Genomic DNA, 14050 nt, shown 5'->3' with positions numbered 1-14050 from the left:
AACCTTAGTATGAACGTGACCGTCGACAAACACATGTCAACCAACCAACATTATAGACACCACAAGCGAAAGAATTCGCTATCTCACTTGATAAGTCAAATCGACTGTCACAAAGGAACTTTGATTAGGTCAAGTCCTCAAAAGAATAGTAGAAGATAATCTCTCAACTTTTTCCTCAAAAATAAAATATATTCGTTCCCCAAAGAAATTCAGTCAGTCTTATATATATATATATAAGCCTTCTAGCCGCCACACAAACCCTAAAACCAACCCTAAAAAGCTAATGCGTCATATTCTACAATATTCATATTCTAGAATATTCCTAAACAAGAAGATATATATATATATATATATATATATTAATTATTTGGTGACCGATAATCAAGTTGCACCAAGATTTCCAAGATTCTTCAAGATTTGATCAAAGGTCATCTCCACGCCAAAGATCACGAACCATGATGCCAATAGCTTGCCTAAATTGCTTGGCCCACGCTCGAGTGGTCGAACTAGTAGGAATAGACAATGGGTCCTTAGCACCTCCTCCTTGATATGGCTCAATGTCCACATCAGTTACGTACTTGACAATCTAAGCTAATATGATTTGTACCACAAAATTCTCAAGATACTCCTTGAGTTTTCAAAGAAGCAATCATCCTCCTTAATACATCAAGTTTCATTCAAAGTCTTATTGGTGTCAACTTCATGAACTCCACTTAGCTTCTAAGCTTGGTATCTTTCAGTTGGCCATTGGTAGCTATTGCTTACCATATCCTCAAGTGGATCAAAAGCATCTTTGGGTGACTTGTTTTCCAAAACGCCTCCAGCTGCCGCATCTAGACTAGTGTCACGGGCCCACAGTTTCCTTGGCCGTAGAAGGGCCCGTGAGACGCCTGACGAGCGGAATTCGCTAGGCCAGCCTTTCTTCTGTAGTCGTTCCACGAACAATACGGTGAATGCTTCTCTGTACGAGATCGTACCACGCCCAGCTTCGCTCGGGTGTCTAGTCCATCAAGTGACAGCAAATCTCTTTAAGCTCAACAATTGGTTTCGGCCTACCATGGTCTCGTCAAGAGAGCGACATCAACTCCCGACCAGTTTATGCACGGAGGCCAACCCCGCCTTCAGAACTCCTAAGTGATATAATCTTTCTATATTAGAAATCCTAGCACCAACCGTCCTGACGCCACTCCCATGGATCAGTTATGTTCATCCCTTATACCTCCTCACTCTTCACTCAATAACCACAAGCACTACTCACAAGTGTCACGAGTACAGGAGGATTTGTGGACCGTGACATTCTCCCCCACTCAAATTCGCAACGCTCTCATTGCGATATGTTATGTCGCTTCCTTATGTCCCTTAACCATTGATGCGCCACTTTTGGGATTTCACATCGAATAGTCACGATTGCCCAACAAAACAGGTTTTGCACCATCGATAGCCTCTTTTGATCTCCACTGCTCGGCCATTGTCAGTCACCTACGCTTTCTTTAGCAAGTGTGGCTTTTTTCACCAACCGCATCTTTTGGTAGCATCAATTTTACCTACTCAGCTTCTTTGACCCCAGTAGACCAAATTGAGGTTCTTTCCTTGTTGAAAACGTGGCAGTAGACCTATTCTTGGAATTCACTGATCAATCCAGAAACGTTATCCCTATTCAGTGAGGATTTGGTTCTTCTCCAACTCCTTATCAGCTTGGTGAGGAACCGACTCATCCTAGCACCCATTGCCATCCTAGGAGCAAAGAGCCTCACTTCATTTGGGCATCTTTTGCCTTGGCAATTCACTCTCCTCCCACTAGGACCGGTACCACTAGTACTTATCAGTTCGACCCGCACTAGAGCGAGAAGTTTGATTCTCCGACTCACCCATTTACTAGAGGGATTCCTGCTCTGATACCATTTGTCACGGGCCGATAGTTTCCTTGGCCATGGAAGGGCCCGTGCGGCACTTGACAAGTGGAATTCGCTAGGCCAACCTTTCTTCTATAGTTGTTCCACGAACAATATGGTGAATGCTTCTCTATACAAGATCGTACCATGCCCAACTTCGCTTTGGCGTCTAGTCCATGGAGTGAGACAGCAGATCTCTTTAGGCTCAATATCTAATTTTAGCCTGTCATGGCCTCATCAGGAGAGTAGCATCAGCTCCCAACCAGTTTGTGCATGGGAGGTCAACCCCGCCTTCAGAACTCCTAAGTGATATAATCTTTCTATCCTAGAACTCCTAGCACCAACTGTCCCAACACTATTCCCATGGATCAATTGTGTTTGTCCCTTCTACATCTTCACTCTTCACTTGATAACCTCAAACACCACTCACAAGTGTCACGAGTACGGGAGGATTCACGGACCGTGACACTAGCCTGAACGGTGGGATGTGCTACATTATAGAATGTGTGCACTTGCACCCAAACTGGCAGTCCATGGTGCGAGCATCTCCTTAAACCTCTCCTATGCTTCATAAGAGGGCTCACCATCCATCTGCATAAATGTAGTAATATCGTTACACATTTTGGCAAATTTTGCAAAAGGAAAATACTTACTTAGGAATTTTTTAGCCAAGTCCTACCAAGTGGTAATAGAGCCTACAATAAGAGAAGTCAACCAATTCTTAACTTTATCACAAAGAGAAAATGGGAACAATCTTAACTTAAGGGCATCATCAGTAACGCCATTGAATTTAATAGTGTCACAAATTTCAAGGAATTCTTCTAGGTGTAGATTTGGATCATCATTAGGTGATCCACTGAATTGTCCTACATTTTGAAACATTTGAATTAAGCATGGCTTAATCTCAAAATTATTGGCTTGCACCGTCGACCTCCTTATACTCGATTGTGCTTCTTGAATTGTTGGTGTAGTATAATCTTTCAAAGTCCCTTGGAGGTGCGTCTTCTTGATTGTCGGCCATTGCAATGGGGATTGCTTGTGCTTGCTCTCTCCTTCTCCTAAAATAGATTCTTTCAAACTCAGGATCAAACTCTTTAATGTCTCCTTGCTGGCTTCAGGTGATGCGATGCTCCTCCCACCATTTATAAAGAGGTGAGTTTGACCTACAAATGAATATGCTAGCCTAAATCAAGAATTGCTCGATGTTAATAGTAATTGGAAAATTATCAAATCATGTGGCACCCCGAAACACCTAAGGTCACCACAGGTACCTATCGCTATACCTAATGAACACTAGTTACATCTCTTAGTAGAAGCATCGTAGTTCATAGGCATTTTTTTTTAAACGGTCCCATCGCAACTTATTAGCGGAAGCATAATTGAATCTCATCATCTCTCCCTCCAATAACCATAATGCAATGCACACCAACTACGCACCATATGAAAAGATAAAGCCGAGCCACTTTTATTTACATATTTTCATGATGGATTTTCGGGTTGGTACAACCAAAAAGAAAGGCCAAGATTTTTAACTACACTTGGCCACAACCCAAAAGATATCTCAACCCCTATATTCGATCATGTGTCATCCTCCATCTACCAGCGTCGGCTACCCTAAAAAAGAAACATCAGCTCTCTACTCCTCACGCGGCCATCACACCCATCCTGGCGCGTCGAGCGGTGGTGGCGGCAACATCCCCTTAAACACTCCATCTCGGCGGACGTGGACCGACAAAAACTCCTGAATGACTGGGCCCCCAGCCAAGCCCACATCGTACATGACCAGCACTCGAACTCGCACAAACGTCAGACCAGGGATGGTAACATAGTCAATCTCCGAACACTCTACCTCCACGTCAAATGAGAGGCCATAGAAGGCACCCCACGTGACCGGAGGGAGCGGCATCTTCCTAATCTGAAATGTTGGTCCCTGAAGGGGTCAGTATAGCCACTCAGTAGGTAAATGATCCAATAAACTACTCAATGCATCACACAATACAATCATAACAATCATAGCATAGTACATATCATTTATGCATCCAAACATAACTTACCTTGAAGCCATGCATATGTCATCATACCATATGTACATACATCCTCATGTACTCATCACCATCATGTCATACATATACCATGCCTCATGTACGCATACCATCGTGCCATAGGTGCACATACAACCATGCACTCATCATCATCATGTCATACATATACCATCATGCCATAGGTGCACACACAACCATGCACTCATCATCATCATATCATATAGCCATGCATACATGTCACCATACTATGCATGATTTAATTTTCCACTTTTTATCTTTCAATTTGATCACCACATCTTTCTTTCCCGGGATCAGTAATTGCATCCCACATTTTATCACTCGCACCCCAACCTAGCATTGCGATAAACCTCCGACACACACCACCGGGCATCCGGCACCCCCACATTCCGAGCATCTCGCATCCCAACTGGCATCATGAGGCATTCCCCCGAGCACAAAACTCCGAGTCTTCCGGCACCCAACCATTCCGGGCATCTCGAAATGCCCGAGGACATCCGGACATGTATCTCAATACAACCAGGCATCCGACACCCCCCATCCCGGGCATCCTGACACTCCTAGGGCATTATTGGCCCACCTCCAACAGTTTCCTCATTCATCATAATTCATATTCACCAATTTGTGTCTCACAATCAACATGGCACATAATGTAATGGCAACAAAGTCAAATTCAGCATTTCATTCTATATGCAATGCCAAATATCATCACATGCTCAGCAAGATTCAATCACCTCAATCAATATAATTAATAGGGCTCATCCAAAACAGAGTAATCATAAATTTCAGCATTTGGAATTCGCACAATCCAGCTTGCACAGTTTTAGAAAATATTTCCATTAAATACCCAAATGGCCTTTAAAAATTATGAAATTCAAACATGTGATAGTCAAGACATAATGGAAAATATTTCATAAAGGACACTGCACCTAAAGACCCTCATACAATTTGATATAGATCACGCATCACAGCATTTCTATTCTATCAATACAGCTTGCACAATTTTTGAAACATTTTTGGTTAAATAGGCAGATGAACTTCAAAAATTATGAAATTTGAATATGTTGCAGGAAAGACATAAAGAAAGATACTTCATGAAGAACACTTTGCCGAAAGAACTTTATAAAAAATGATATGACCCATGCATTGAAACTAATCAAATCCGAATATACCAAGTTACACGGTTTTAAAAGAATTTTCGATTAAATACCCAAATGGTCTTCAAAATTTATGAAATTCGACTACGTTGTAGTGAATATACTAAGGTAGGTTTTTCATGCAGAAATCAATGTCAAATTCGTTCTAGATAATTAAATATAGACGGTTAAAACTTCTGCTCCTAGTACCGAAATTTCCAGATTCAACACCCTCCGGAAAACCACGATTTCACCTAGCTATTCTTGTTTGTTTTCTCTAAATTTTTTATATATTAATCCTCAAGATGTCCTTTAAAACTTTCATTAAGAGATCAAGCTGATATTTTCACAATAAAGTTACTTTACAGACCACGAAACCACTGAAGGTCGGCACAACGAGTTCCAGATCTAGTCTCTCCGAAAAATGAATATTTCACCTACTTATACTTGTTTTTTTTGTCTAAAATTTGAGTATGTTATATCTCAAGATGTCCTTAACAACTTTTATTTAGAAGTCACGGTCAAAATCCAACTCAAACAACACATTCAAGCCAATTGAACATTCAAGGTCAAACTGTTTTCTTAAGAACAATTTTCTAGTATCAAACATCCCTCTTAGAACTTTGACTTTTAACACCCTAAACATCCGAAATCTACCACCATTCAAGCACACATGCTAGACACAACATGCAAGAGCAGATTAAGAATCCCAACTTGCCTCTAAACCGAGCTAGCAACGAGCACACGGCGGCAAACGACGGACGCACGGCGGACGGTCAACGGACAGCTCTCCTCCTTTCCTCTTCTCTTCTCCCTTTCTTCCTTTCTTCTCTTCCTCTCCTCTCTTTCTCTCTTCGGACAAACCCCTCTCTCTCTCCCCCTCTGTGGCATCCCAAAATTCAAAGTCAAGCCATAAGGTGTGTTAAAGTCTCTAATTAGGTGATAAAAATTTCCATGGCTTATGCTTTAGCCATTAGTCTTTTAATTAGATGATTTGTGCATATGATTGTGAAAATTTAAATTTGATAGATTAATAATTTATGCTTGGCCATGTACTTTATAAATTAAATTTCAATAACCAAGATGCCCCAAGATTTTGGCCAAGATGAAAATTGAAATTTAAAAATATTTATCGAAGAAATTCAAAAAAAAAGGGGGGGAAAGGTTAATTTTTGGAATGGGCCTTAGGCCCATTGGCCTAAGGTTAGTGGGCCAAGTTGGCCAGCCCAATAGAGGCCCAAGAGGGAGTGGTCGCCGGCCATAAAGGAGCCCAAGCCCAAGAAGCCCAACTCCAAGGCCCATGATGCATGTAATTGGACAAGTGGCATAAGGGAGAAAGCCATGCATTGGCTAGTGTGAAGGCAAGTAATGATTATCAATCATGAGGATTTGGGGGTATAAGAAGGAAGAGAGAGAGGGTGGCCGGCCATTTTTTCGCCCAAGGAGAGAGAGAGAGAGAGAGAGTTGTGAGAGAGAGAGAGAGATCGTGCGAGAGGGAGGAGCGGCTGAGAGAGAAAAGAGGAGGGAACCGCCGTCTGTCCGCCGTGTGCCGCCATGTTCGCCGCCCTACGCCGTCGACCGTCTGTTATAGAGGCAAGTGGGAGTCCTCTAGCTTCTCTTGCAGGCTTGTATGTCGTTTGCATGTTGAGTTTTTGGGTGTTAGATGAGAAAAACCGAAGCATGGATGAGTTGTGTGTGAATGGTGTGACTGTTCTTGCTCGGATTGTGTGAGTCAGTAATTTGTTTGAGCTTGCATGTGTGATAAGAATCCGATTTTGGCTTCGATTTCTTCATTAGAGTTGTAGCTAACATCTTGAACTACAACATACTGAAATTTCGTGGAAAATTATGGAGATTTGAGAGGTTAAAGTCTTATTCTACGGAGACCCCAGATCTGGAGAGTTTTTACTGACCTCTTGCTGGATTCGTGATTGCATGTTGGTTTGTAATGAGAATATCACTTCGATTTATTCATGAAAGTTTTAGGAGACATCTTAAACTACAACATACTCAAATTTCAAGTGAAATTAATGAGTATAGCCTAGTAAATCTACTAGATCTTGTAGACGGTGATTCTGGTGATGTATTCCGAGATACCCGATACTTCAAGGACTTAAATGATGACTATATTCTGGTTATTTGACCTATATCTCTTCACGAAAATTGTAGAGGATACCTTGATGTATAACATATCTAACTTTCAGAGGAAACGAAAGAGAAAAGGTAGGTGAAATCTCAATATTTCGGAGATGTGTACACTGGACGATGCGGTAATGGATCCAGAAGCTTCGTGAGGTCGTATAAAATAATCTAAAAACAATCTGTCTTGGAGTTCTTCATGAAAGTTGTGCAAAGATATCTTGGCTATCACTCTATAAAATTTCGTAATTTTTGGAGACCGCATGAATATTTTAATCGAATTTCTTCGGAAACTGTGCATTCTGGTTTTATCCGAATATTATGTGTTGTTTTGTAGAAATTGTGAAATTGTGTGAAATTCAATTTGGCCATGAATTTTGCATGAAATTGTCATCCTATTGGTTGGTTTAATGATTGCTTGAATTTTTATAATTTTGGGAATTTATAGATATTGAATTTAATATTTATAAATAATAAATAATAAATAATAATAATAAATTAAAATGGATTATTTTATTGGCCATAAATTCCATTGAATTTATTAATAAATAATTATACATTGTTACATGTATAATAAGATATTGGTGTATGTATGACATTGAATTGTGATGCATGTGTGAATTTTACGCCAAGTATGACTTGTTTGATGTCACACCATATGCCATGTTAAATTGAGATCAAAATAATGGTAAATGTGGATAATGATAAGTGAGGAAGTGGTTGTGGTGGAGGATGAGGCCGGAATGTATAGAGATGCATTGCCGGATTTCCCTGGGAGATTCAAGATGCCCGGAATGTGGGGGGCCGGAAGCCCTGTCGGAGGTCTTTGCCCGAAGGGAATGCCTCGCGATGCCAGGATTGGGGTGCGGGATGCCCAGCCAGGGAGTGTAAATGCCGGAAGCCCTGTCGGAGGTTTCTGCCCGAAGGGAATGCCTCGTGATGCTAGTTGAGATGCGAGATGCCCGGAATGTGGGGGGCCAGATGCTCGGTGGCCTAGGAGGCTGAATGCCGAAAGCCTCGGAGGTCTTTGCCCGAGGGGATGATGAAATTGATGATTTGAGGAATGGGTGATGTGGTGATCAAATTGAAAGCTAAAAGTGGAAATTAAACCATGATATGATATGCATGATGATATGTGATGTGAAATAATGATGATCACCCACATGGTGATGATAATGATAATGATATATGATATGGCATGTGTAATGAGACGATGCCGTGATGATGATGACATGTATGATATAATGATGCCATGATGATGATGACATGTGTAATGTGATGATGTCATGATGATGATGATGACATGTATAACACGATGATGATACATATGTATGTGTTATAAATTGATATGATGATGCATGATAGTATACGCATGGCTTCAAGGTAAGTAATGCCTGCAATGCATGTATGATTGCATGATGCATTGAGTTGTTATTGGATTTTCCCTATCTGCTAAGTGGTTGTACCCACATTTCAGATTAGCAGTATGCCGCTTCCTGCCGTCACGCGAGGAGTATTTTACGGTCTACCATCCGATGTAGAGGTCGAGTGTGCTGAGATAGACTGTCCCTCTGTTCCTGGACTGACTTTTATTCGAGTACTCTGTCTAGTGATGTACGACGTGGGCCTGGCTGGGGGCCCTGTCATTCAAGAGTTCATATCCGTACATGTTCATCGAGATGGAGCGATGCGAGGGATGTTGCCGCCGCCACCGCCTGATGCACCGGGTTGGGTGTGAGACCCGTGCGCGACGAGTAGGAGCTGGATCCTTTTTGGGGATAGTTAGCCGACACTGATGATGGGGAATTGTTGCATGTGAAATGTATAGGGTCGAGGGTTCTTTTTGAGGTTTTAGGCTGGACATGGCTGAGTCCTAGCTTTTTCTTTTTGATGTACCGACCCAAAAGAAGTCCCATCTTGAAAATATATATGTAAATAAAGTGTCGTGGCTTGTCTATAAAATTATGGTGATTAGTGGTGTGTATTTGTATCATGGTTGGTAGGGGGAGAGACGGTGATGTTTTAATTTGCTTCCACTAATGAGTCGCGCTGGGACCGTTTTGTTTTAAAAAAGAAAATGTGTCTATGAATTAGGACGCTTCTTCAAAGGAGAAAGGTAATAAGGTGTAACATTGGCGCTGGTGACGACCTGCGAAGGGTTCGGGGTGTCACACCCTCATTCTCGCTTAAACCGGCCATCATTTCTCCAAATTTTCTTCCCCTCAATGATGAGCAATCATTGGCAATGCATGGGGGACACTTGGCACACTTCAGAGGACAAGAGGGGGAGGGCATGCAAAACCGGTCTCTTCCCCTCCCCTCTTCGTCCGATCGACAGCCCTTTATGGGCTGTATGGGCCGGCCAGCTTGGCCCATCTTAGGCCCATCCCTCTTGGGCCTAAGACCCAAGCTTAATTAGCCTAAGATTAACCCTTTTAAAAACTAATTAAATCCCTATTTAATTAAAGCACTAAATTGCAAATTAAGATAACTATATACTTGAAATTATAAATCTATAAGTTCCCATTTATCATACATATAGCCAAAGATACAACTTCTTTTCCAAAATTCATCCATTAAATACTTGGCCATACATCTCATCACAAGTCATGGATTAGAAGGCTACAAAGTACAATATCGGTATTTCCATCGCCTATCCATGGTTCATGGCATATTCATGGATTTTTATGAAATTCTAGAATGCCACAAATCAATCCCTGGCAATGGCGCCAAAAACTTGTGAGGTGAATTGCAAGTGCACAATATCGACAAGTAACAAAGTGATGAGTGAGTATCGTTCCACTAGGATTGTCTCTAATTATCCAATTACTTACCAAAGGTGATCAATCCAAAAATTTAGCTAACCAAGTCGAAAAGACAAGTAAAATGTGAACTAAACTAATTAAAAGACTGAAATATAAAAGAGCCAAAACTAAAAGGATTCAAAAGCAAATTAAAATTGCAAAATAAACATAATCTAAAGTAAACCAAAAATTAACAAGGCAAATTTCAAGATTTTAACCGAGATCATTAAGGGTTAGAGCATCCAACTTCACTTAACCACTCATAATCAATTCTCTTAACTTGTCATGCAACAAGTTAATTCCCAATTGTGTTGGTGAAATTTCCCTAAGTTAGATTACAAGCCAGCCTTGGTCTAATAATCCCTAATTAGGTATGTTAACCCACACTAACCTTAGGTGAATTTATTCTAAGTAGTCCCAACCTAGATCTACTACCATAACCACACGAACAATTTAATGTACCTTGACCTAGATTTAATTTATGGTTCAATATCACTACTGCTCATGCATACAATCTCCTCCCAATATTATGCATGCATAAAAAACAATGTAAAAGTTGGCCAAACTTCTAAGGCATTAAGATCATGATAAAGAATGCACAATCAAAACAATTACATTTCATAAAGAAGTCTTGAAAATCAATCAATCATGATTAAGATCCATTGTAGCTCTAACAGAAGAAATTTAGAACATAATTAAAACCAACTAACAAAGAAAATTAAAAGAACATAATGCTGAATTAAAACAAATTCACCAATTTGAATCGCAAATAGGTTCGAGGTTGCCTCCTACTTCTCTCCTTGACATGCGTTAATCCCACTAATAAAATAGAAGCATAAAATAAAATAAAAAACTAACTAACTAACTAACTAACTAACTAAGAAAACCTAAAATCTGGTGGCGACTCCAAGGCTTCTCCGAAATAAAAATTGCAATATGCAACACAAGAGGGGTTTATATAGCCTCAAAAAATCTACCCTAGGTCAATCTCCCATTAGATCTTGAATATTACTCCTTGGTAAATTAGGAGTTTATCTTCTTAAGATTCATATCCTTTATTTTCTTTGAACTTAGCCTCAATTATGGTCAAATCCACCAAATTTCTGATCTTGGTGGGCTTTTCCTTCAAGATAAGATATTCTAGAAGATACTAAAATATTCTTAAAGATATAGATATCCTTAAAGATAATATTTTTTAAGATATTAGGATATCCTGGAAGATGAAGAGATATTCCAAAAGATATTGAGGTATCCTTATGAATCCGAAAGACATTTCCTACAAAATCCAATAAAATTACATGAGTAGCAAATAAATTCACACAAAATTCATCAAAATTTAGCAAATATCAAGCCCAAATCAGTAAAAATACTCTATCTAAAATAGAGTTATCACCAGAGAATGTGATTCATAGTGCTCTTAGTGGTTGAGGTAGAGGCGGCAAATAGGTGGGCTGAGTTGAGTTTGGGTAAGTTTAACTCATATTGACCTATTTATTTGCTAAATAATTTAATAGACCCAAACTAACCCACATTCTCTTCTTTTTCTTTTTTTAAGTAAATAAAAAAATCTCCTCTCTCTTCATCTGTCTGACAATGTTGATGATAGCTCGCTCTCTCCCCTTCCCTCACCCTCCCTAAGACCTCCTCTCGTCTCCTCGTGCTCCACACCCACTCCAGCCACTCCTCCCTTGACATTGGCGGTGGCGACTTCTCCGACCCCCTCCTCCACAAGCTCTAGGACATCATCCACCACCTCTTTGTACGTCGATCCGAGCCCAGCTGGCTCCTTTTCTACCCTGACTTCTCCTACTAGGTCCTTCCCTACTCCAAGTCCTCCGCCATTGCCAAGCTCATTAGCAAGCTCGCCTCCTCCTCCCCAACCTCCCCCTTCGCCAACCCCCTCCTCTATCATTGCCACTCTCCATGGTAAGCTCTCTTTTTGGCACGCTATCCTTGCCTCTAGTTCTACAATGGCGATTCTTGTGGTGTTGCCTCGCACAAGGCCAAGGCCATCCTGGTTGATAGCATCAACTGCATCGTGGAGGACAACGAGAAGATAGACCCGATGAAATGTTGAGGGTGTGTCGCTGATTCGTGGGAGACTTTAATGCAAGTTCCACCATTTTTGGAGCTTAAAGGTAGCTCGATGAACTCGGAGAAGTGAATTTGCAAACTTGTGGGAGCTTTGTCTCAATTCCAATATGACGGGAATCAATTTTCCAACATTCTTAAAATCTTGTTTCGATTCCATCCTAGGACTATGTCTTAATTCCAACATCCTTGGATCATGCCCTAATTATAACATCTACCATCCCGATCTTAATATTTGTCTTCACTCCAATCATGTTGGAGATTTTCCTTAATCCAAGGATGTGAAAAATAAAAAATAAAAATCTTAAATTGGACAAGGCAAACAAAGTAGCACTATAATCAATATTGACCGTCCATCATGAGTGAAAATCACACCCATCATGCGCTCAATTTCACGCCCACAAGCCTTGCTTGCATGCCCTTCACATCTCATTTCTATGGACAAGCGCAAATAGGATTATGCACTTTTCTGGGGCTGGCCATTGCATGTACATTGCACATGCTTCCTTTATTCCCCTTTAATCCTCGCCATCCATTCCTATTCCCACTAATCTCCGCCCTTCATCTCTAATTTATTTGTTTCAAGATCCCAAAGAAGAAAGGCAAAATAAAGTACCTCAAGAAATATAAATATCGTGACTAGAAGAAATCCGGTAGAAGCTACATTTGCAATCAAAAAGGACATTTTGCAAAAAGTCACCCACATGCCAGAAAGAAAGGGATGCAGAAAATTTAAAAAGCAATTAGGCATTTCGGTTGAAGATGATGGTCTTTGAATCTTCTCCTTGAAAGATGAACCCACTCCAAACACTAGTTGCGGCACCTAGGCATCATGAGAGTTTAAGATTTTGTAAGACCACTACCGACTATTCTAAAAACTTGAGCTATTAGATGAAGACTTGGTTTATTATTTAAATATTATAATACTCTCCGTCACACTTAGTCTAGTCTCTTGTCTAATACTAAGCATGAAAAATTAATTAGGGAGGTAAATTGGGTCTAGAAAGATTCAAACTCAGGTCTCCAAGTCTAATACTATATGAGATTTTGTGGAATCACTATCTATTGTTTTAAAAGCTTAAGCTATAAGACAAAGGCGTAGTTTATTATTTAAATATTCTAACAGGTAGATGAGTGATCATGACTAGTATGATGATAACAGTTGTCATGCCTCAAGATAGGATGTGCAACACTTCATTTCCTATATATCAATATTTATTTATTTATTTATTTATTATTTTTAAGAACATGCAAAAACATTAATCTTTATGTGTGTGTAAATGTGCGCGTAACTTTACAACAAAATTAAACATCGTTATATCGATACAAACTCATGGATATATAAACTCAAGGAACATCACCAATTCACCATTAATATGAGCAAACTCCAACAAAGCAGTATAGGGTAAACCAAGGTACTCCGGTATCAACACAAGCTATAGAGATACGTCTAATGAACCCCACCACAAAACCAGGTACAAGGACACATGATAGTCACCACTATAGATAGTGGTATCCTAAAGCTTAACGCGGGAAGTGGATCTATCACGGCAGATTTGTAAAATAAATAGGGGAGCTAGAGTCAATACATATAATCTCTAAATTTAAAGTAAAAGATCTTTTTACCACTTATTGACACCTAAATTTTGGTAACTTAGTTTTTAATTGCATAAAAAATTAGGGATTAATTTTAACCCCTAAACAAAAATATTAGAATTAAATTGAATAGTATGTAGTATTAGGAGCATTCATTATATAGTATATATATTTTCATTGCATTTGCATTGGATCGGTAATAAATGTGTTTGAATTGATAATTCTGAGCTTCTATTTAACGAATTGGACTAAGCCCACAGAGAGAGGAAATTGAACAAAGCATGTTGTTCTTTGATGGTCGAAAATTGAATTATGAGGAATGAAGAGTTGGA

At 39.9% G+C, this 14050-nt stretch overlaps 1 pseudogene; it reads left to right on the top strand.

Moving 5' to 3' along the window:
- Nucleotides 1-2420: 2420 nt before the first annotated feature.
- Nucleotides 2421-2516, top strand: LOC120293037 (annotated as a pseudogene).
- Nucleotides 2517-14050: the final 11534 nt, after the last annotated feature.

Source organism: Eucalyptus grandis, chromosome 4 (genome assembly GCF_016545825.1).
Source record: "Eucalyptus grandis isolate ANBG69807.140 chromosome 4, ASM1654582v1, whole genome shotgun sequence".
NCBI classification, from domain to species: domain Eukaryota; kingdom Viridiplantae; phylum Streptophyta; class Magnoliopsida; order Myrtales; family Myrtaceae; genus Eucalyptus; species Eucalyptus grandis.
This window is presented reverse-complemented; position numbering and strand designations above follow the sequence as displayed.